The sequence below is a fragment of the Convolutriloba macropyga genome, chromosome 9 (assembly GCF_964194025.1).
Source record: "Convolutriloba macropyga chromosome 9, txConMacr16.3, whole genome shotgun sequence".
NCBI lineage: Eukaryota > Metazoa > Xenacoelomorpha > Acoela > Convolutidae > Convolutriloba > Convolutriloba macropyga.
The window spans coordinates 62,826,394-62,846,015 of NC_134476.1; the positions used below are offsets into that span (position 1 = coordinate 62,826,394).

General features: G+C 39.9%; 11 non-coding genes across 11 annotated transcripts; all 11 read left to right on the forward strand.

Annotated features, from left to right (window-relative positions):
- The first annotated feature begins 1,350 nt into the window (after positions 1-1,350).
- On the forward strand, positions 1,351-1,469 carry LOC142347698 (5S ribosomal RNA). Its single transcript, XR_012760678.1, has one exon. It is a non-coding gene; the product is annotated as a 5S ribosomal RNA (ribosomal RNA).
- Positions 1,470-2,608: 1,139 nt separating this feature from the next.
- Positions 2,609-2,727, forward strand: LOC142347699 (5S ribosomal RNA). Its single transcript, XR_012760679.1, has one exon. It is a non-coding gene; the product is annotated as a 5S ribosomal RNA (ribosomal RNA).
- Positions 2,728-3,866: 1,139 nt separating this feature from the next.
- Positions 3,867-3,985, forward strand: LOC142347700 (5S ribosomal RNA). The gene has a single exon (XR_012760680.1). It is a non-coding gene; the product is annotated as a 5S ribosomal RNA (ribosomal RNA).
- Positions 3,986-5,121: 1,136 nt separating this feature from the next.
- LOC142347103 (5S ribosomal RNA) lies at positions 5,122-5,240 on the forward strand. The gene has a single exon (XR_012760126.1). It is a non-coding gene; the product is annotated as a 5S ribosomal RNA (ribosomal RNA).
- A 1,139-nt stretch (positions 5,241-6,379) lies between these two features.
- Positions 6,380-6,498, forward strand: LOC142347701 (5S ribosomal RNA). Its single transcript, XR_012760681.1, has one exon. It is a non-coding gene; the product is annotated as a 5S ribosomal RNA (ribosomal RNA).
- Positions 6,499-10,641: 4,143 nt separating this feature from the next.
- Positions 10,642-10,760, forward strand: LOC142347702 (5S ribosomal RNA). Its single transcript, XR_012760682.1, has one exon. It is a non-coding gene; the product is annotated as a 5S ribosomal RNA (ribosomal RNA).
- A 1,512-nt stretch (positions 10,761-12,272) lies between these two features.
- On the forward strand, positions 12,273-12,391 carry LOC142347703 (5S ribosomal RNA). The gene has a single exon (XR_012760683.1). It is a non-coding gene; the product is annotated as a 5S ribosomal RNA (ribosomal RNA).
- A 1,324-nt stretch (positions 12,392-13,715) lies between these two features.
- Positions 13,716-13,834, forward strand: LOC142347704 (5S ribosomal RNA). Its single transcript, XR_012760684.1, has one exon. It is a non-coding gene; the product is annotated as a 5S ribosomal RNA (ribosomal RNA).
- Positions 13,835-15,722: 1,888 nt separating this feature from the next.
- LOC142347705 (5S ribosomal RNA) lies at positions 15,723-15,841 on the forward strand. Its single transcript, XR_012760685.1, has one exon. It is a non-coding gene; the product is annotated as a 5S ribosomal RNA (ribosomal RNA).
- Positions 15,842-17,352: 1,511 nt separating this feature from the next.
- LOC142347706 (5S ribosomal RNA) lies at positions 17,353-17,471 on the forward strand. The gene has a single exon (XR_012760686.1). It is a non-coding gene; the product is annotated as a 5S ribosomal RNA (ribosomal RNA).
- A 1,139-nt stretch (positions 17,472-18,610) lies between these two features.
- On the forward strand, positions 18,611-18,729 carry LOC142347707 (5S ribosomal RNA). The gene has a single exon (XR_012760687.1). It is a non-coding gene; the product is annotated as a 5S ribosomal RNA (ribosomal RNA).
- Positions 18,730-19,622: the final 893 nt, after the last annotated feature.

Genomic DNA, 19,622 nt, shown 5'->3' on the forward strand with positions numbered 1-19,622 from the left:
TTTTTTTGTTTTATCCCAAACTATGGCTCAAGTGGAGCATGCCCACAAAAAATGAGCCAATTTGGACTAAAATTGACGATTTGGTGACCAAAACAAAGTTCGGTGATCGAAAAAGTTAAGCCTCATCGAGCGCGGATACTTTTTTGGAAATCGGTAAAAACTTGTCCAAAATGATTCGCTGTGCCAGATTTTTTTGTTTTATCCCAAACTATGGCTCAAGTGGAGCATGCCCACAAAAAATGAGCCAATTTGGACTAAAATTGACGATTTGGTGGCCAAAACAAAGTTCGGTGATCGAAAAAGTTAAGCCTCATCGAGCGCGGATACTTTTTTGGAAATTGGTGAAAACTTGTCCAAAATGGTTCGCTGTGCCAGATTTTTTTGTTTTAGCCCCAACTATGGCTCAAGTGGAGCATGCCCACAAAAAATGAGCCATTTCGGACTAAAATTGACGATTTGGTGGCCAAAACAAAGTTCGGTGATCGAAAAAGTTAAGCCTCATCGAGCGCGGATACTTTTTTGGAAATTGGTGAAAACTTGTCCAAAATGGTTCGCTGTGCCAGATTTTTTTGTTTTAGCCCCAACTATGACTCAAGTGGAGCATGCCCACAAAAAATGAGCCAATTCGGACTAAAATTGACGATTTGGTGGCCAAAACAAAGTTTGGTGATCGAAAAAGTTAAGCCTCATCGAGCGCGGATACTTTTTGTAAATGACAATTTCAGCAATAACCATTGCTCCAAACACACCCCATATACTTGTAAAGGCCATTCTAATAGTTCCCCTGCTTGCGTTTACTGTATATTTGATATTTGGAACTGTCTCGGAAACATCAATACTAATTGTAAAATTTCCCTTTATTAATCTAACTTTTAAGTTAGTGCAAATCGCTGAGTTCCATTCTTTAGGCTGCACTCCGCTAACGCAGAGTGCATTCAAATAAAACTTATCAAATAGAGTTGATACTTACCTATGTAATAAGTTTATCACAACAATTAGGCTAAAAGCAATTCGCCACTGATTTTCCCAATTACCGACCTAAACCCACTGAAGTCATGCTTCCGGTTCAATGTCCGGTTGAACAGGTTCCTCGGACCCAATTCATCTCTCCCTTGTTTTGGGGCCGTTCCACTGTATTGTGGATGGTTGGAAGCAAAAAGTTTGTGCGTTGGTCATAATACACTGTATGGCTACGAATTGCATAAATTATATTACAACCGTGGCTAAAATTGCATGTATTAAGTGACTATTTTGCAAACCGCAAGGCGGCCAGTTAAAGTAATCCTATATATGAATATAAGACTACAATACAATACTGTTGTATATAAATTCGCTCCCGCTTACGCAAATGCCTACGACCATACCATGTTGAATGCACCGGTTCTCGTCCGATCACCGAAGTTAAGCAACATTGGGCCTGGTTAGTACTTGGATGGGTGACCGCTTGGGAACACCAGGTGTTGTAGGCTTTTTCTTTTGAGTATTCAAACCTCATAGAATACTTTTATTCGATATTTACACATTTTAGAGCCTCAAAAAGCCTCGGTGATCGAAAAAGTTAAGCCTCATCGAGCGGGGATACTTTTTTGGAAATCGGTAAAAACTTGTCCAAAATGATTCGCTGTGCCAGATTTTTTTGTTTTATCCCAAACTATGGCTCAAGTGGAGCATGCCCACAAAAAATGAGCCAATTCGGACTAAAATTGACGATTTGGTGACCAAAACAAAGTTCGGTGATCGAAAAAGTTAAGCCTCATCGAGCGCGGATACTTTTTTGGAAATCGGTAAAAACCTGTCCAAAATGATTCGCTGTGCCAGATTTTTTTGTTTTAGCCCCAACTATGGCTCAAGTGGAGCATGCCCACAAAAATTGAGCCATTTCGGACTAAAATTGACGATTTGGTGGCCAAAACAAAGTTCGGTGATCGAAAAAGTTAAGCCTCATCGAGCGCGGATACTTTTTGTAAATGACAATTTCAGCAATAACCATTGCTCCAAACACACCCCATATACTTGTAAAGGCCATTCTAATAGTTCCCCTGCTTGCGTTTACTGTATATTTGATATTTGGAACTGTCTCGGAAACATCAATACTAATTGTAAACTTTCCCTTTATTAATCTAACTTTTAAGTTAGTGCAAATCGCTGAGGAGTTCCATTCTTTAGGCTGCACTCCTCTAACGCAGAGTGCATTCAAATAAAACTTATCAAATTGAGTTGATACTTACCTATTTAATAAGTTTATCACAACAATTAGGCTAAAAGCAATTCGCCACTGATTTTCCCAATTACCGACCTAAACCCACTGAAGTCATGCTTCCGGTTCAATGTCCGGTTGAACAGGTTCCTCGGACCCAATTCATCTCTCCCTTGTTTTGGGGCCGTTCCACTGTATTGTGGATGGTTGGAAGCAAAAAGTTTGTGCGTTGGTCATAATACACTGTATGGCTACGAATTGCATAAATTATATTACAACCGTGGCTAAAATTGCATGTATTAAGTGACTATTTTGCAAACCGCAAGGCGGCCAGTTAAAGTAATCCTATATATGAATATAAGACTACAATACAATACTGTTGTATATAAATTCGCTCCCGCTTACGCAAATGCCTACGACCATACCATGTTGAATGCACCGGTTCTCGTCCGATCACCGAAGTTAAGCAACATTGGGCCTGGTTAGTACTTGGATGGGTGACCGCTTGGGAACACCAGGTGTTGTAGGCTTTTTCTTTTGAGTATTCAAACCTCATAGAATACTTTTATTCGATATTTACACATTTTAGAGCCTCAAAAAGCCTCGGTGATCGAAAAAGTTAAGCCTCATCGAGCGGGGATACTTTTTTGGAAATCGGTAAAAACTTGTCCAAAATGATTCGCTGTGCCAGATTTTTTTGTTTTATCCCAAACTATGGCTCAAGTGGAGCATGCCCACAAAAAATGAGCCAATTCGGACTAAAATTGACGATTTGGTGACCAAAAGAAAGTTCGGTGATCGAAAAAGTTAAGCCTCATCGAGCGCGGATACTTTTTTGGAAATCGGTAAAAACCTGTCCAAAATGATTCGCTGTGCCAGATTTTTTTGTTTTAGCCCCAACTATGGCTCAAGTGGAGCATGCCCACAAAAAATGAGCCATTTCGGACTAAAATTGACGATTTGGTGGCCAAAACAAAGTTCGGTGATCGAAAAAGTTAAGCCTCATCGAGCGCGGATACTTCTTGTAAATGACAATTTCAGCAATAACCATTGCTCCAAACACACCCCATATACTTGTAAAGGCCATTCTAATAGTTCCCCTGCTTGCGTTTACTGTATATTTGATATTTGGAACTGTCTCGGAAACATCAATACTAATTGTAAACTTTCCCTTTATTAATCTAACTTTTAAGTTAGTGCAAATCGCTGAGGAGTTCCATTCTTTAGGCTGCACTCCTCTAACGCAGAGTGCATTCAAATAAAACTTATCAAATTGAGTTGATACTTACCTATTTAATAAGTTTATCACAACAATTAGGCTAAAAGCAATTCGCCACTGATTTTCCCAATTACCGACCTAAACCCACTGAAGTCATGCTTCCGGTTCAATGTCCGGTTGAACAGGTTCCTCGGACCCAATTCATCTCTCCCTTGTTTTGGGGCCGTTCCACTGTATTGTGGATGGTTGGAAGCAAAAAGTTTGTGCGTTGGTCATAATACACTGTATGGCTACGAATTGCATAAATTATATTACAACCGTGGCTAAAATTGCATGTATTAAGTGACTATTTTGCAAACCGCAAGGCGGCCAGTTAAAGTAATCCTATATATGAATATAAGACTACAATACAATACTGTTGTATATAAATTCGCTCCCGCTTACGCAAATGCCTACGACCATACCATGTTGAATGCACCGGTTCTCGTCCGATCACCGAAGTTAAGCAACATTGGGCCTGGTTAGTACTTGGATGGGTGACCGCTTGGGAACACCAGGTGTTGTAGGCTTTTTCTTTTGAGTATTCAAACCTCATAGAATACTTTTATTCGATATTTACACATTTTAGAGCCTCAAAAAGCCTCGGTGATCGAAAAAGTTAAGCCTCATCGAGCGGGGATACTTTTTTGGAAATCGGTAAAAACTTGTCCAAAATGATTCGCTGTGCCAGATTTTTTTGTTTTATCCCAAACTATGGCTCAAGTGGAGCATGCCCACAAAAAATGAGCCAATTTGGACTAAAATTGACGATTTGGTGGCCAAAACAAAGTTCGGTGATCGAAAAAGTTAAGCCTCATCGAGCGCGGATACTTTTTTGGAAATTGGTGAAAACTTGTCCAAAATGGTTCGCTGTGCCAGATTTTTTTGTTTTAGCCCCAACTATGACTCAAGTGGAGCATGCCCATAAAAAATGAGCCAATTCGGACTAAAATTGACGATTTGGTGGCCAAAACAAAGTTTGGTGATCGAAAAAGTTAAGCCTCATCGAGCGCGGATACTTTTTGTAAATGACAATTTCAGCAATAACCATTGCTCCAAACACACCCCATATACTTGTAAAGGCCATTCTAATAGTTCCCCTGCTTGCGTTTATTGTATATTTGATATTTGGAACTGTCTCGGAAACATCAATACTAATTGTAAAATTTCCCTTTATTAATCTAACTTTTAAGTTAGTGCAAATCGCTTAGTTCCATTCTTTAGGCTGCACTCCTCTAACGCAGAGTGCATTCAAATAAAACTTATCAAATTGAGTTGATACTTACCTATTTAATAAGTTTATCACAACAATTAGGCTAAAAGCAATTCGCCACTGATTTTCCCAATTACCGACCTAAACCCACTGAAGTCATGCTTCCGGTTCAATGTCCGGTTGAACAGGTTCCTCGGACCCAATTCATCTCTCCCTTGTTTTGGGGCCGTTCCACTGTATTGTGGATGGTTGGAAGCAAAAAGTTTGTGCGTTGGTCATAATACACTGTATGGCTACGAATTGCATAAATTATATTACAACCGTGGCTAAAATTGCATGTATTAAGTGACTATTTTGCAAACCGCAAGGCGGCCAGTTAAAGTAATCCTATATATGAATATAAGACTACAATACAATACTGTTGTATATAAATTCGCTCCCGCTTACGCAAATGCCTACGACCATACCATGTTGAATGCACCGGTTCTCGTCCGATCACAGAAGTTAAGCAACATTGGGCCTGGTTAGTACTTGGATGGGTGACCGCTTGGGAACACCAGGTGTTGTAGGCTTTTTCTTTTGAGTATTCAAACCTCATAGAATACTTTTATTCGATATTTACACATTTTAGAGCCTCAAAAAGCCTCGGTGATCGAAAAAGTTAAGCCTCATCGAGCGGGGATACTTTTTTGGAAATCGGTAAAAACTTGTCCAAAATGATTCGCTGTGCCAGATTTTTTTGTTTTATCCCAAACTATGGCTCAAGTGGAGCATGCCCACAAAAAATGAGCCAATTCGGACTAAAATTGACGATTTGGTGACCAAAAGAAAGTTCGGTGATCGAAAAAGTTAAGCCTCATCGAGCGCGGATACTTTTTTGGAAATCGGTAAAAACCTGTCCAAAATGATTCGCTGTGCCAGATTTTTTTGTTTTAGCCCCAACTATGGCTCAAGTGGAGCATGCCCACAAAAAATGAGCCATTTCGGACTAAAATTGACGATTTGGTGGCCAAAACAAAGTTCGGTGATCGAAAAAGTTAAGCCTCATCGAGCGCGGATACTTTTTGTAAATGACAATTTCAGCAATAAACATTGCTCCAAACACACCCCATATACTTGTAAAGGCCATTCTAATAGTTCCCCTGCTTGCGTTTACTGTATATTTGATATTTGGAACTGTCTCGGAAACATCAATACTAATTGTAAACTTTCCCTTTATTAATCTAACTTTTAAGTTAGTGCAAATCGCTGAGGAGTTCCATTCTTTAGGCTGCACTCCTCTAACGCAGAGTGCATTCAAATAAAACTTATCAAATTGAGTTGATACTTACCTATTTAATAAGTTTATCACAACAATTAGGCTAAAAGCAATTCGCCACTGATTTTCCCAATTACCGACCTAAACCCACTGAAGTCATGCTTCCGGTTCAATGTCCGGTTGAACAGGTTCCTCGGACCCAATTCATCTCTCCCTTGTTTTGGGGCCGTTCCACTGTATTGTGGATGGTTGGAAGCAAAAAGTTTGTGCGTTGGTCATAATACACTGTATGGCTACGAATTGCATAAATTATATTACAACCGTGGCTAAAATTGCATGTATTAAGTGACTATTTTGCAAACCGCAAGGCGGCCAGTTAAAGTAATCCTATATATGAATATAAGACTACAATACAATACTGTTGTATATAATTTCGCTCCCGCTTACGCAAATGCCTACGACCATACCATGTTGAATGCACCGGTTCTCGTCCGATCACCGAAGTTAAGCAACATTGGGCCTGGTTAGTACTTGGATGGGTGACCGCTTGGGAACACCAGGTGTTGTAGGCTTTTTCTTTTGAGTATTCAAACCTCATAGAATACTTTTATTCGATATTTACACATTTTAGAGCCTCAAAAAGCCTCGGTGATCGAAAAAGTTAAGCCTCATCGAGCGGGGATACTTTTTTGGAAATCGGTGAAAACTTGTCCAAAATGATTCGCTGTGCCAGATTTTTTTGTTTTATCCCAAACTATGGCTCAAGTGGAGCATGCCCACAAAAAATGAGCCAATTTGGACTAAAATTGACGATTTGGTGACCAAAACAAAGTTCGGTGATCGAAAAAGTTAAGCCTCATCGAGCGCGGATACTTTTTTGGAAATCGGTAAAAACTTGTCCAAAATGATTCGCTGTGCCAGATTTTTTTGTTTTATCCCAAACTATGGCTCAAGTGGAGCATGCCCACAAAAAATGAGCCAATTTGGACTAAAATTGACGATTTGGTGGCCAAAACAAAGTTCGGTGATCGAAAAAGTTAAGCCTCATCGAGCGCGGATACTTTTTTGGAAATTGGTGAAAACTTGTCCAAAATGGTTCGCTGTGCCAGATTTTTTTGCTTTAGCCCCAACTATGGCTCAAGTAGAGCATGCCCACAAAAAATGAGCCATTTCGGACTAAAATTGACGATTTGGTGGCCAAAACAAAGTTCGGTGATCGAAAAAGTTAAGCCTCATCGAGCGCGGATACTTTTTTGGAAATTGGTGAAAACTTGTCCAAAATGGTTCGCTGTGCCAGATTTTTTTGTTTTAGCCCCAACTATGGCTCAAGTAGAGCATGCCCACAAAAAATGAGCCATTTTGGACTAAAATTGACGATTTGGTGGCCAAAACAATGTTCGGTGATCGAAAAAGTTAAGCCTCATCGAGCGCGGATACTTTTTTGGAAATTGGTGAAAACTTGTCCAAAATGGTTCGCTGTGCCAGATTTTTTTGTTTTAGCCCCAACTATGGCTCAAGTAGAGCATGCCCACAAAAAATGAGCCAATTTGGACTAAAATTGACGATTTGGTGGCCAAAACAAAGTTCGGTGATCGAAAAAGTTAAGCCTCATCGAGCGCGGATACTTTTTTGGAAATTGGTGAAAACTTGTCCAAAATGGTTCGCTGTGCCAGATTTTTTTGTTTTAGCCCCAACTATGGCTCAAGTAGAGCATGCCCACAAAAAATGAGCCATTTCGGACTAAAATTGACGATTTGGTGGCCAAAACAAAGTTCGGTGATCGAAAAAGTTAAGCCTCATCGAGCGCGGATACTTTTTTGGAAATTGGTGAAAACTTGTCCAAAATGGTTCGCTGTGCCAGATTTTTTTGTTTTAGCCCCAACTATGACTCAAGTGGAGCATGCCCATAAAAAATGAGCCAATTCGGACTAAAATTGACGATTTGGTGGCCAAAACAAAGTTTGGTGATCGAAAAAGTTAAGCCTCATCGAGCGCGGATACTTTTTTGGAAATTGGTGAAAACTTGTCCAAAATGGTTCGCTGTGCCAGATTTTTTTGTTTTAGCCCCAACTATGGCTCAAGTAGAGCATGCCCACAAAAAATGAGCCATTTCGGACTAAAATTGACGATTTGGTGGCCAAAACAAAGTTCGGTGATCGAAAAAGTTAAGCCTCATCGAGCGCGGATACTTTTTTGGAAATTGGTGAAAACTTGTCCAAAATGGTTCGCTGTGCCAGATTTTTTTGTTTTAGCCCCAACTATGGCTCAAGTAGAGCATGCCCACAAAAAATGAGCCAATTTGGACTAAAATTGACGATTTGGTGGCCAAAACAAAGTTCGGTGATCGAAAAAGTTAAGCCTCATCGAGCGCGGATACTTTTTTGGAAATTGGTGAAAACTTGTCCAAAATGGTTCGCTGTGCCAGATTTTTTTGTTTTAGCCCCAACTATGACTCAAGTGGAGCATGCCCATAAAAAATGAGCCAATTCGGACTAAAATTGACGATTTGGTGGCCAAAACAAAGTTTGGTGATCGAAAAAGTTAAGCCTCATCGAGCGCGGATACTTTTTTGGAAATTGGTGAAAACTTGTCCAAAATGGTTCGCTGTGCCAGATTTTTTTGTTTTAGCCCCAACTATGGCTCAAGTAGAGCATGCCCACAAAAAATGAGCCATTTCGGACTAAAATTGACGATTTGGTGGCCAAAACAAAGTTCGGTGATCGAAAAAGTTAAGCCTCATCGAGCGCGGATACTTTTTTGGAAATTGGTGAAAACTTGTCCAAAATGGTTCGCTGTGCCAGATTTTTTTGTTTTAGCCCCAACTATGGCTCAAGTAGAGCATGCCCACAAAAAATGAGCCAATTTGGACTAAAATTGACGATTTGGTGGCCAAAACAAAGTTCGGTGATCGAAAAAGTTAAGCCTCATCGAGCGCGGATACTTTTTTGGAAATTGGTGAAAACTTGTCCAAAATGGTTCGCTGTGCCAGATTTTTTTGTTTTAGCCCCAACTATGGCTCAAGTAGAGCATGCCCACAAAAAATGAGCCATTTCGGACTAAAATTGACGATTTGGTGGCCAAAACAAAGTTCGGTGATCGAAAAAGTTAAGCCTCATCGAGCGCGGATACTTTTTTGGAAATTGGTGAAAACTTGTCCAAAATGGTTCGCTGTGCCAGATTTTTTTGTTTTAGCCCCAACTATGACTCAAGTGGAGCATGCCCATAAAAAATGAGCCAATTCGGACTAAAATTGACGATTTGGTGGCCAAAACAAAGTTTGGTGATCGAAAAAGTTAAGCCTCATCGAGCGCGGATACTTTTTTGGAAATTGGTGAAAACTTGTCCAAAATGGTTCGCTGTGCCAGATTTTTTTGTTTTAGCCCCAACTATGGCTCAAGTAGAGCATGCCCACAAAAAATGAGCCATTTCGGACTAAAATTGACGATTTGGTGGCCAAAACAAAGTTCGGTGATCGAAAAAGTTAAGCCTCATCGAGCGCGGATACTTTTTTGGAAATTGGTGAAAACTTGTCCAAAATGGTTCGCTGTGCCAGATTTTTTTGTTTTAGCCCCAACTATGGCTCAAGTAGAGCATGCCCACAAAAAATGAGCCAATTTGGACTAAAATTGACGATTTGGTGGCCAAAACAAAGTTCGGTGATCGAAAAAGTTAAGCCTCATCGAGCGCGGATACTTTTTTGGAAATTGGTGAAAACTTGTCCAAAATGGTTCGCTGTGCCAGATTTTTTTGTTTTAGCCCCAACTATGGCTCAAGTAGAGCATGCCCACAAAAAATGAGCCATTTCGGACTAAAATTGACGATTTGGTGGCCAAAACAAAGTTCGGTGATCGAAAAAGTTAAGCCTCATCGAGCGCGGATACTTTTTTGGAAATTGGTGAAAACTTGTCCAAAATGGTTCGCTGTGCCAGATTTTTTTGTTTTAGCCCCAACTATGACTCAAGTGGAGCATGCCCATAAAAAATGAGCCAATTCGGACTAAAATTGACGATTTGGTGGCCAAAACAAAGTTTGGTGATCGAAAAAGTTAAGCCTCATCGAGCGCGGATACTTTTTGTAAATGACAATTTCAGCAATAACCATTGCTCCAAACACACCCATTTACTTGTAAAGGCCATTCTAATAGTTCCCCTGCTTGCGTTTATTGTATATTTGATATTTGGAACTGTCTCGGAAACATCAATACTAATTGTAAAATTTCCCTTTATTAATCTAACTTTTAAGTTAGTGCAAATCGCTGAGTTCCATTCTTTAGGCTGCACTCCGCTAACGCAGAGTGCATTCAAATAAAACTTATCAAATAGAGTTGATACTTACCTATTTAATAAGTTTATCACAACAATTAGGCTAAAAGCAATTCGCCACTGATTTTCCCAATTACCGACCTAAACCCACTGAAGTCATGCTTCCGGTTCAATGTCCGGTTGAACAGGTTCCTCGGACCCAATTCATCTCTCCCTTGTTTTGGGGCCGTTCCACTGTATTGTGGATGGTTGGAAGCAAAAAGTTTGTGCGTTGGTCATAATACACTGTATGGCTACGAATTGCATAAATTATATTACAACCGTGGCTAAAATTGCATGTATTAAGTGGCTATTTTGCAAACCGCAAGGCGGCCAGTTAAAGTAATCCTATATATGAATATAAGACTACAATACAATACTGTTGTATATAAATTCGCTCCCGCTTACGCAAATGCCTACGACCATACCATGTTGAATGCACCGGTTCTCGTCCGATCACCGAAGTTAAGCAACATTGGGCCTGGTTAGTACTTGGATGGGTGACCGCTTGGGAACACCAGGTGTTGTAGGCTTTTTCTTTTGAGTATTCAAACCTCATAGAATACTTTTATTCGATATTTACACATTTTAGAGCCTCAAAAAGCCTCGGTGATCGAAAAAGTTAAGCCTCATCGAGCGGGGATACTTTTTTGGAAATCGGTAAAAACTTGTCCAAAATGATTCGCTGTGCCAGATTTTTTTGTTTTATCCCAAACTATGGCTCAAGTGGAGCATGCCCACAAAAAATGAGCCAATTTGGACTAAAATTGACGATTTGGTGACCAAAACAAAGTTCGGTGATCGAAAAAGTTAAGCCTCATCGAGCGCGGATACTTTTTTGGAAATCGGTAAAAACTTGTCCAAAATGATTCGCTGTGCCAGATTTTTTTGTTTTATCCCAAACTATGGCTCAAGTGGAGCATGCCCACAAAAAATGAGCCAATTTGGACTAAAATTGACGATTTGGTGGCCAAAACAAAGTTCGGTGATCGAAAAAGTTAAGCCTCAACGAGCGCGGATACTTTTTTGGAAATTGGTGAAAACTTGTCCAAAATGGTTCGCTGTGCCAGATTTTTTTGTTTTAGCCCCAACTATGGCTCAAGTAGAGCATGCCCACAAAAAATGAGCCATTTCGGACTAAAATTGACGATTTGGTGGCCAAAACAAAGTTCGGTGATCGAAAAAGTTAAGCCTCATCGAGCGCGGATACTTTTTTGGAAATTGGTGAAAACTTGTCCAAAATGGTTCGCTGTGCCAGATTTTTTTGTTTTAGCCCCAACTATGACTCAAGTGGAGCATGCCCACAAAAAATGAGCCAATTCGGACTAAAATTGACGATTTGGTGACCAAAACAAAGTTCGGTGATCGAAAAAGTTAAGCCTCATCGAGCGCGGATACTTTTTGTAAATGACAATTTCAGCAATAACCATTGCTCCAAACACACCCCATATACTTGTAAAGGCCATTCTAATAGTTCCCCTGCTTGCGTTTACTGTATATTTGATATTTGGAACTGTCTCGGAAACATCAATACTAATTGTAAAATTTCCCTTTATTAATCTAACTTTTAGGTTAGTGCAAATCGCTGAGTTCCATTCTTTAGGCTGCACTCCGCTAACGCAGAGTGCATTCAAATAAAACTTATCAAATAGAGTTGATACTTACCTATTTAATAAGTTTATCACAACAATTAGGCTAAAAGCAATTCGCCACTGATTTTCCCAATTACCGACCTAAACCCACTGAAGTCATGCTTCCGGTTCAATGTCCGGTTGAACAGGTTCCTCGGACCCAATTCATCTCTCCCTTGTTTTGGGGCCGTTCCACTGTATTGTGGATGGTTGGAAGCAAAAAGTTTGTGCGTTGGTCATAATACACTGTATGGCTACGAATTGCATAAATTATATTACAACCGTGGCTAAAATTGCATGTATTAAGTGACTATTTTGCAAACCGCAAGGCGGCCAGTTAAAGTAATCCTATATATGAATATAAGACTACAATACAATACTGTTGTATATAAATTCGCTCCCGCTTACGCAAATGCCTACGACCATACCATGTTGAATGCACCGGTTCTCGTCCGATCACCGAAGTTAAGCAACATTGGGCCTGGTTAGTACTTGGATGGGTGACCGCTTGGGAACACCAGGTGTTGTAGGCTTTTTCTTTTGAGTATTCAAACCTCATAGAATACTTTTATTCGATATTTACACATTTTAGAGCCTCAAAAAGCCTCGGTGATCGAAAAAGTTAAGCCTCATCGAGCGGGGATACTTTTTTGGAAATCGGTAAAAACTTGTCCAAAATGATTCGCTGTGCCAGATTTTTTTGTTTTATCCCAAACTATGGCTCAAGTGGAGCATGCCCACAAAAAATGAGCCAATTTGGACTAAAATTGACGATTTGGTGACCAAAACAAAGTTCGGTGATCGAAAAAGTTAAGCCTCATCGAGCGCGGATACTTTTTTGGAAATCGGTAAAAACTTGTCCAAAATGATTCGCTGTGCCAGATTTTTTTGTTTTATCCCAAACTATGGCTCAAGTAGAGCATGCCCACAAAAAATGAGCCATTTCGGACTAAAATTGACGATTTGGTGGCCAAAACAAAGTTCGGTGATCGAAAAAGTTAAGCCTCATCGAGCGCGGATACTTTTTTGGAAATTGGTGAAAACTTGTCCAAAATGGTTCGCTGTGCCAGATTTTTTTGTTTTAGCCCCAACTATGACTCAAGTGGAGCATGCCCACAAAAAATGAGCCAATTCGGACTAAAATTGACGATTTGGTGACCAAAACAAAGTTCGGTGATCGAAAAAGTTAAGCCTCATCGAGCGCGGATACTTTTTGTAAATGACAATTTCAGCAATAACCATTGCTCCAAACACACCCCATATACTTGTAAAGGCCATTCTAATAGTTCCCCTGCTTGCGTTTACTGTATATTTGATATTTGGAACTGTCTCGGAAACATCAATACTAATTGTAAAATTTCCCTTTATTAATCTAACTTTTAGGTTAGTGCAAATCGCTGAGTTCCATTCTTTAGGCTGCACTCCGCTAACGCAGAGTGCATTCAAATAAAACTTATCAAATAGAGTTGATACTTACCTATTTAATAAGTTTATCACAACAATTAGGCTAAAAGCAATTCGCCACTGATTTTCCCAATTACCGACCTAAACCCACTGAAGTCATGCTTCCGGTTCAATGTCCGGTTGAACAGGTTCCTCGGACCCAATTCATCTCTCCCTTGTTTTGGGGCCGTTCCACTGTATTGTGGATGGTTGGAAGCAAAAAGTTTGTGCGTTGGTCATAATACACTGTATGGCTACGAATTGCATAAATTATATTACAACCGTGGCTAAAATTGCATGTATTAAGTGACTATTTTGCAAACCGCAAGGCGGCCAGTTAAAGTAATCCTATATATGAATATAAGACTACAATACAATACTGTTGTATATAAATTCGCTCCCGCTTACGCAAATGCCTACGACCATACCATGTTGAATGCACCGGTTCTCGTCCGATCACCGAAGTTAAGCAACATTGGGCCTGGTTAGTACTTGGATGGGTGACCGCTTGGGAACACCAGGTGTTGTAGGCTTTTTCTTTTGAGTATTCAAACCTCATAGAATACTTTTATTCGATATTTACACATTTTAGAGCCTCAAAAAGCCTCGGTGATCGAAAAAGTTAAGCCTCATCGAGCGGGGATACTTTTTTGGAAATCGGTAAAAACTTGTCCAAAATGATTCGCTGGGCCAGATTTTTTTATTTTATCCCGAACTATGGCTCAAGTGGAGCATGCCCACAAAAAATGAGCCAATTTGGACTAAAATTGACGATTTGGTGACCAAAACAAAGTTCGGTGATCGAAAAAGTTAAGCCTCATCGAGCGCGGATACTTTTTTGGAAATCGGTAAAAACTTGTCCAAAATGATTCGCTGTGCCAGATTTTTTTGTTTTATCCCAAACTATGGCTCAAGTGGAGCATGCCCACAAAAAATGAGCCAATTTGGACTAAAATTGACGATTTGGTGGCCAAAACAAAGTTCGGTGATCGAAAAAGTTAAGCCTCATCGAGCGCGGATACTTTTTTGGAAATTGGTGAAAACTTGTCCAAAATGGTTCGCTGTGCCAGATTTTTTTGTTTTAGCCCCAACTATGGCTCAAGTAGAGCATGCCCACAAAAAATGAGCCATTTCGGACTAAAATTGACGATTTGGTGGCCAAAACAAAGTTCGGTGATCGAAAAAGTTAAGCCTCATCGAGCGCGGATACTTTTTTGGAAATCGGTGAAAACTTGTCCAAAATGATTCGCTGTGCCAGATTTTTTTTTTTTATCCCAAACTATGGCTCAAGTGGAGCATGCCCACAAAAAATGAGCCAATTTGGACTAAAATTGACGATTTGGTGGCCAAAACAAAGTTCGGTGATCGAAAAAGTTAAGCCTCATCGAGCGCGGATACTTTTTTGGAAATTGGTGAAAACTTGTCCAAAATGGTTCGCTGTGCCAGATTTTTTTGTTTTAGCCCCAACTATGGCTCAAGTAGAGCATGCCCACAAAAAATGAGCCATTTCGGACTAAAATTGACGATTTGGTGGCCAAAACAAAGTTCGGTGATCGAAAAAGTTAAGCCTCATCGAGCGCGGATACTTTTTTGGAAATCGGTAAAAACTTGTCCAAAATGATTCGCTGTGCCAGATTTTTTTGTTTTATCCCAAACTATGGCTCAAGTGGAGCATGCCCACAAAAAATGAGCCAATTCGGACTAAAATTGACGATTTGGTGGCCAAAACAAAGTTTGGTGATCGAAAAAGTTAAGCCTCATCGAGCGCGGATACTTTTTGTAAATGACAATTTCAGCAATAACCATTGCTCCAAACACACCCCATATACTTGTAAAGGCCATTCTAATAGTTCCCCTGCTTGCGTTTACTGTATATTTGATATTTGGAACTGTCTCGGAAACATCAATACTAATTGTAAAATTTCCCTTTATTAATCTAACTTTTAAGTTAGTGCAAATCGCTGAGTTCCATTCTTTAGGCTGCACTCCGCTAACGCAGAGTGCATTCAAATAAAACTTATCAAATAGAGTTGATACTTACCTATTTAATAAGTTTATCACAACAATTAGGCTAAAAGCAATTCGCCACTGATTTTCCCAATTACCGACCTAAACCCACTGAAGTCATGCTTCCGGTTCAATGTCCGGTTGAACAGGTTCCTCGGACCCAATTCATCTCTCCCTTGTTTTGGGGCCGTTCCACTGTATTGTGGATGGTTGGAAGCAAAAAGTTTGTGCGTTGGTCATAATACACTGTATGGCTACGAATTGCATAAATTATATTACAACCGTGGCTAAAATTGCATGTATTAAGTGACTATTTTGCAAACCGCAAGGCGGCCAGTTAAAGTAATCCTATATATGAATATAAGACTACAATACAATACTGTTGTATATAAATTCGCTCCCGCTTACGCAAATGCCTACGACCATACCATGTTGAATGCACCGGTTCTCGTCCGATCACCGAAGTTAAGCAACATTGGGCCTGGTTAGTACTTGGATGGGTGACCGCTTGGGAACACCAGGTGTTGTAGGCTTTTTCTTTTGAGTATTCAAACCTCATAGAATACTTTTATTCGATATTTACACATTTTAGAGCCTCAAAAAGCCTCGGTGATCGAAAAAGTTAAGCCTCATCGAGCGGGGATACTTTTTTGGAAATCGGTAAAAACTTGTCCAAAATGATTCGCTGGGCCAGATTTTTTTATTTTATCCCGAACTATGGCTCAAGTGGAGCATGCCCACAAAAAATGAGCCAATTTGGACTAAAATTGACGATTTGGTGACCAAAACAAAGTTCGGTGATCGAAAAAGTTAAGCCTCATCGAGCGCGGATACTTTTTTGGAAATCGGTAAAAACTTGTCCAAAATGATTCGCTGTGCCAGATTTTTTTGTTTTATCCCAAACTATGGCTCAAGTGGAGCATGCCCACAAAAAATGAGCCAATTTGGACTAAAATTGACGATTTGGTGGCCAAAACAAAGTTCGGTGATCGAAAAAGTTAAGCCTCATCGAGCGCGGATACTTTTTTGGAAATTGGTGAAAACTTGTCCAAAATGGTTCGCTGTGCCAGATTTTTTTGTTTTAGCCCCAACTATGGCTCAAGTAGAGCATGCCCACAAAAAATGAGCCATTTCGGACTAAAATTGACGATTTGGTGGCCAAAACAAAGTTCGGTGATCGAAAAAGTTAAGCCTCATCGAGCGCGGATACTTTTTTGGAAATCGGTAAAAACTTGTCCAAAATGATTCGCTGTGCCAGATTTTTTTGTTTTATCCCAAACTATGGCTCAAGTGGAGCATGCCCACAAAAAATGAGCCAATTCGGACTAAAATTGACGATTTGGTGGCCAAAACAAAGTTTGGTGATCGAAAAAGTTAAGCCTCATCGAGCGCGGATACTTTTTGTAAATGACAATTTCAGCAATAACCATTGCTCCAAACACACCCCATATACTTGTAAAGGCCATTCTAATAGTTCCCCTGCTTGCGTTTACTGTATATTTGATATTTGGAACTGTCTCGGAAACATCAATACTAATTGTAAAATTTCCCTTTATTAATCTAACTTTTAAGTTAGTGCAAATCGCTGAGTTCCATTCTTTAGGCTGCACTCCGCTAACGCAGAGTGCATTCAAATAAAACTTATCAAATAGAGTTGATACTTACCTATTTAATAAGTTTATCACAACAATTAGGCTAAAAGCAATTCGCCACTGATTTTCCCAATTACCGACCTAAACCCACTGAAGTCATGCTTCCGGTTCAATGTCCGGTTGAACAGGTTCCTCGGACCCAATTCATCTCTCCCTTGTTTTGGGGCCGTTCCACTGTATTGTGGATGGTTGGAAGCAAAAAGTTTGTGCGTTGGTCATAATACACTGTATGGCTACGAATTGCATAAATTATATTACAACCGTGGCTAAAATTGCATGTATTAAGTGACTATTTTGCAAACCGCAAGGCGCCAGTTAAAGTAATCCTATATATGAATATAAGACTACAATACAATACTGTTGTATATAAATTCGCTCCCGCTTACGCAAATGCCTACGACCATACCATGTTGAATGCACCGGTTCTCGTCCGATCACCGAAGTTAAGCAACATTGGGCCTGGTTAGTACTTGGATGGGTGACCGCTTGGGAACACCAGGTGTTGTAGGCTTTTTCTTTTGAGTATTCAAACCTCATAGAATACTTTTATTCGATATTTACACATTTTAGAGCCTCAAAAAGCCTCGGTGATCGAAAAAGTTAAGCCTCATCGAGCGGGGATACTTTTTTGGAAATCGGTAAAAACTTGTCCAAAATGATTCGCTGTGCCAGATTTTTTTGTTTTAGCCCCAACTATGGCTCAAGTGGAGCATGCCCACAAAAAATGAGCCATTTCGGACTAAAATTGACGATTTGGTGACCAAAACAAAGTTCGGTGATCGAAAAAGTTAAGCCTCATCGAGCGCGGATACTTTTTTGGAAATCGGTAAAAACCTGTCCAAAATTATTCGCTGTGCCAGATTTTTTTGTTTTAGCCCCAACTATGGCTCAAGTGGAGCATGCCCACAAAAAATGAGCCATTTCGGACTAAAATTGACGATTTGGTGGCCAAAACAAAGTTCGGTGATCGAAAAAGTTAAGCCTCATCGAGCGCGGATACTTTTTGTAAATGACAATTTCAGCAATAACCATTGCTCCAAACACACCCCATATACTTGTAAAGGCCATTCTAATAGTTCCCCTGCTTGCGTTTACTGTATATTTGATATTTGGAACTGTCTCGGAAACATCAATACTAATTGTAAACTTTCCCTTTATTAATCTAACTTTTAAGTTAGTGCAAATCGCTGAGGAGTTCCATTCTTTAGGCTGCACTCCTCTAACGCAGAGTGCATTCAAAAAAAATTTATCAAATTGAGTTGATACTTACCTATTTAATAAGTTTATCACAACAATTAGGCTAAAAGCAATTCGCCACTGATTTTCCCAATTACCGACCTAAACCCACTGAAGTCATGCTTCCGGTTCAATGTCCGGTTGAACAGGTTCCTCGGACCCAATTCATCTCTCCCTTGTTTTGGGGCCGTTCCACTGTATTGTGGATGGTTGGAAGCAAAAAGTTTGTGCGTTGGTCATAATACACTGTATGGCTACGAATTGCATAAATTATATTACAACCGTGGCTAAAATTGCATGTATTAAGTGACTATTTTGCAAACCGCAAGGCGGCCAGTTAAAGTAATCCTATATATGAATATAAGACTACAATACAATACTGTTGTATATAAATTCGCTCCCGCTTACGCAAATGCCTACGACCATACCATGTTGAATGCACCGGTTCTCGTCCGATCACCGAAGTTAAGCAACATTGGGCCTGGTTAGTACTTGGATGGGTGACCGCTTGGGAACACCAGGTGTTGTAGGCTTTTTCTTTTGAGTATTCAAACCTCATAGAATACTTTTATTCGATATTTACACATTTTAGAGCCTCAAAAAGCCTCGGTGATCGAAAAAGTTAAGCCTCATCGAGCGGGGATACTTTTTTGGAAATCGGTAAAAACTTGTCCAAAATGATTCGCTGTGCCAGATTTTTTTGTTTTATCCCAAACTATGGCTCAAGTGGAGCATGCCCACAAAAAATGAGCCAATTCGGACTAAAATTGACGATTTGGTGACCAAAACAAAGTTCGGTGATCGAAAAAGTTAAGCCTCATCGAGCGCGGATACTTTTTTGGAAATCGGTAAAAACCTGTCCAAAATTATTCGCTGTGCCAGATTTTTTTGTTTTAGCCCCAACTATGGCTCAAGTGGAGCATGCCCACAAAAAATGAGCCATTTCGGACTAAAATTGACGATTTGGTGGCCAAAACAAAGTTCGGTGATCGAAAAAGTTAAGCCTCATCGAGCGCGGATACTTTTTGTAAATGACAATTTCAGCAATAACCATTGCTCCAAACACACCCCATATACTTGTAAAGGCCATTCTAATAGTTCCCCTGCTTGCGTTTACTGTATATTTGATATTTGGAACTGTCTCGGAAACATCAATACTAATTGTAAACTTTCCCTTTATTAATCTAACTTTTAAGTTAGTGCAAATCGCTGAGGAGTTCCATTCTTTAGGCTGCACTCCTCTAACGCAGAGTGCATTCAAATAAAACTTATCAAATTGAGTTGATACTTACCTATTTAATAAGTTTATCACAACAATTAGGCTAAAAGCAATTCGCCACTGATTTTCCCAATTACCGACATAAACCCACTGAAGTCATGCTTCCGGTTCAATGTCCGGTTGAACAGGTTCCTCGGACCCAATTCA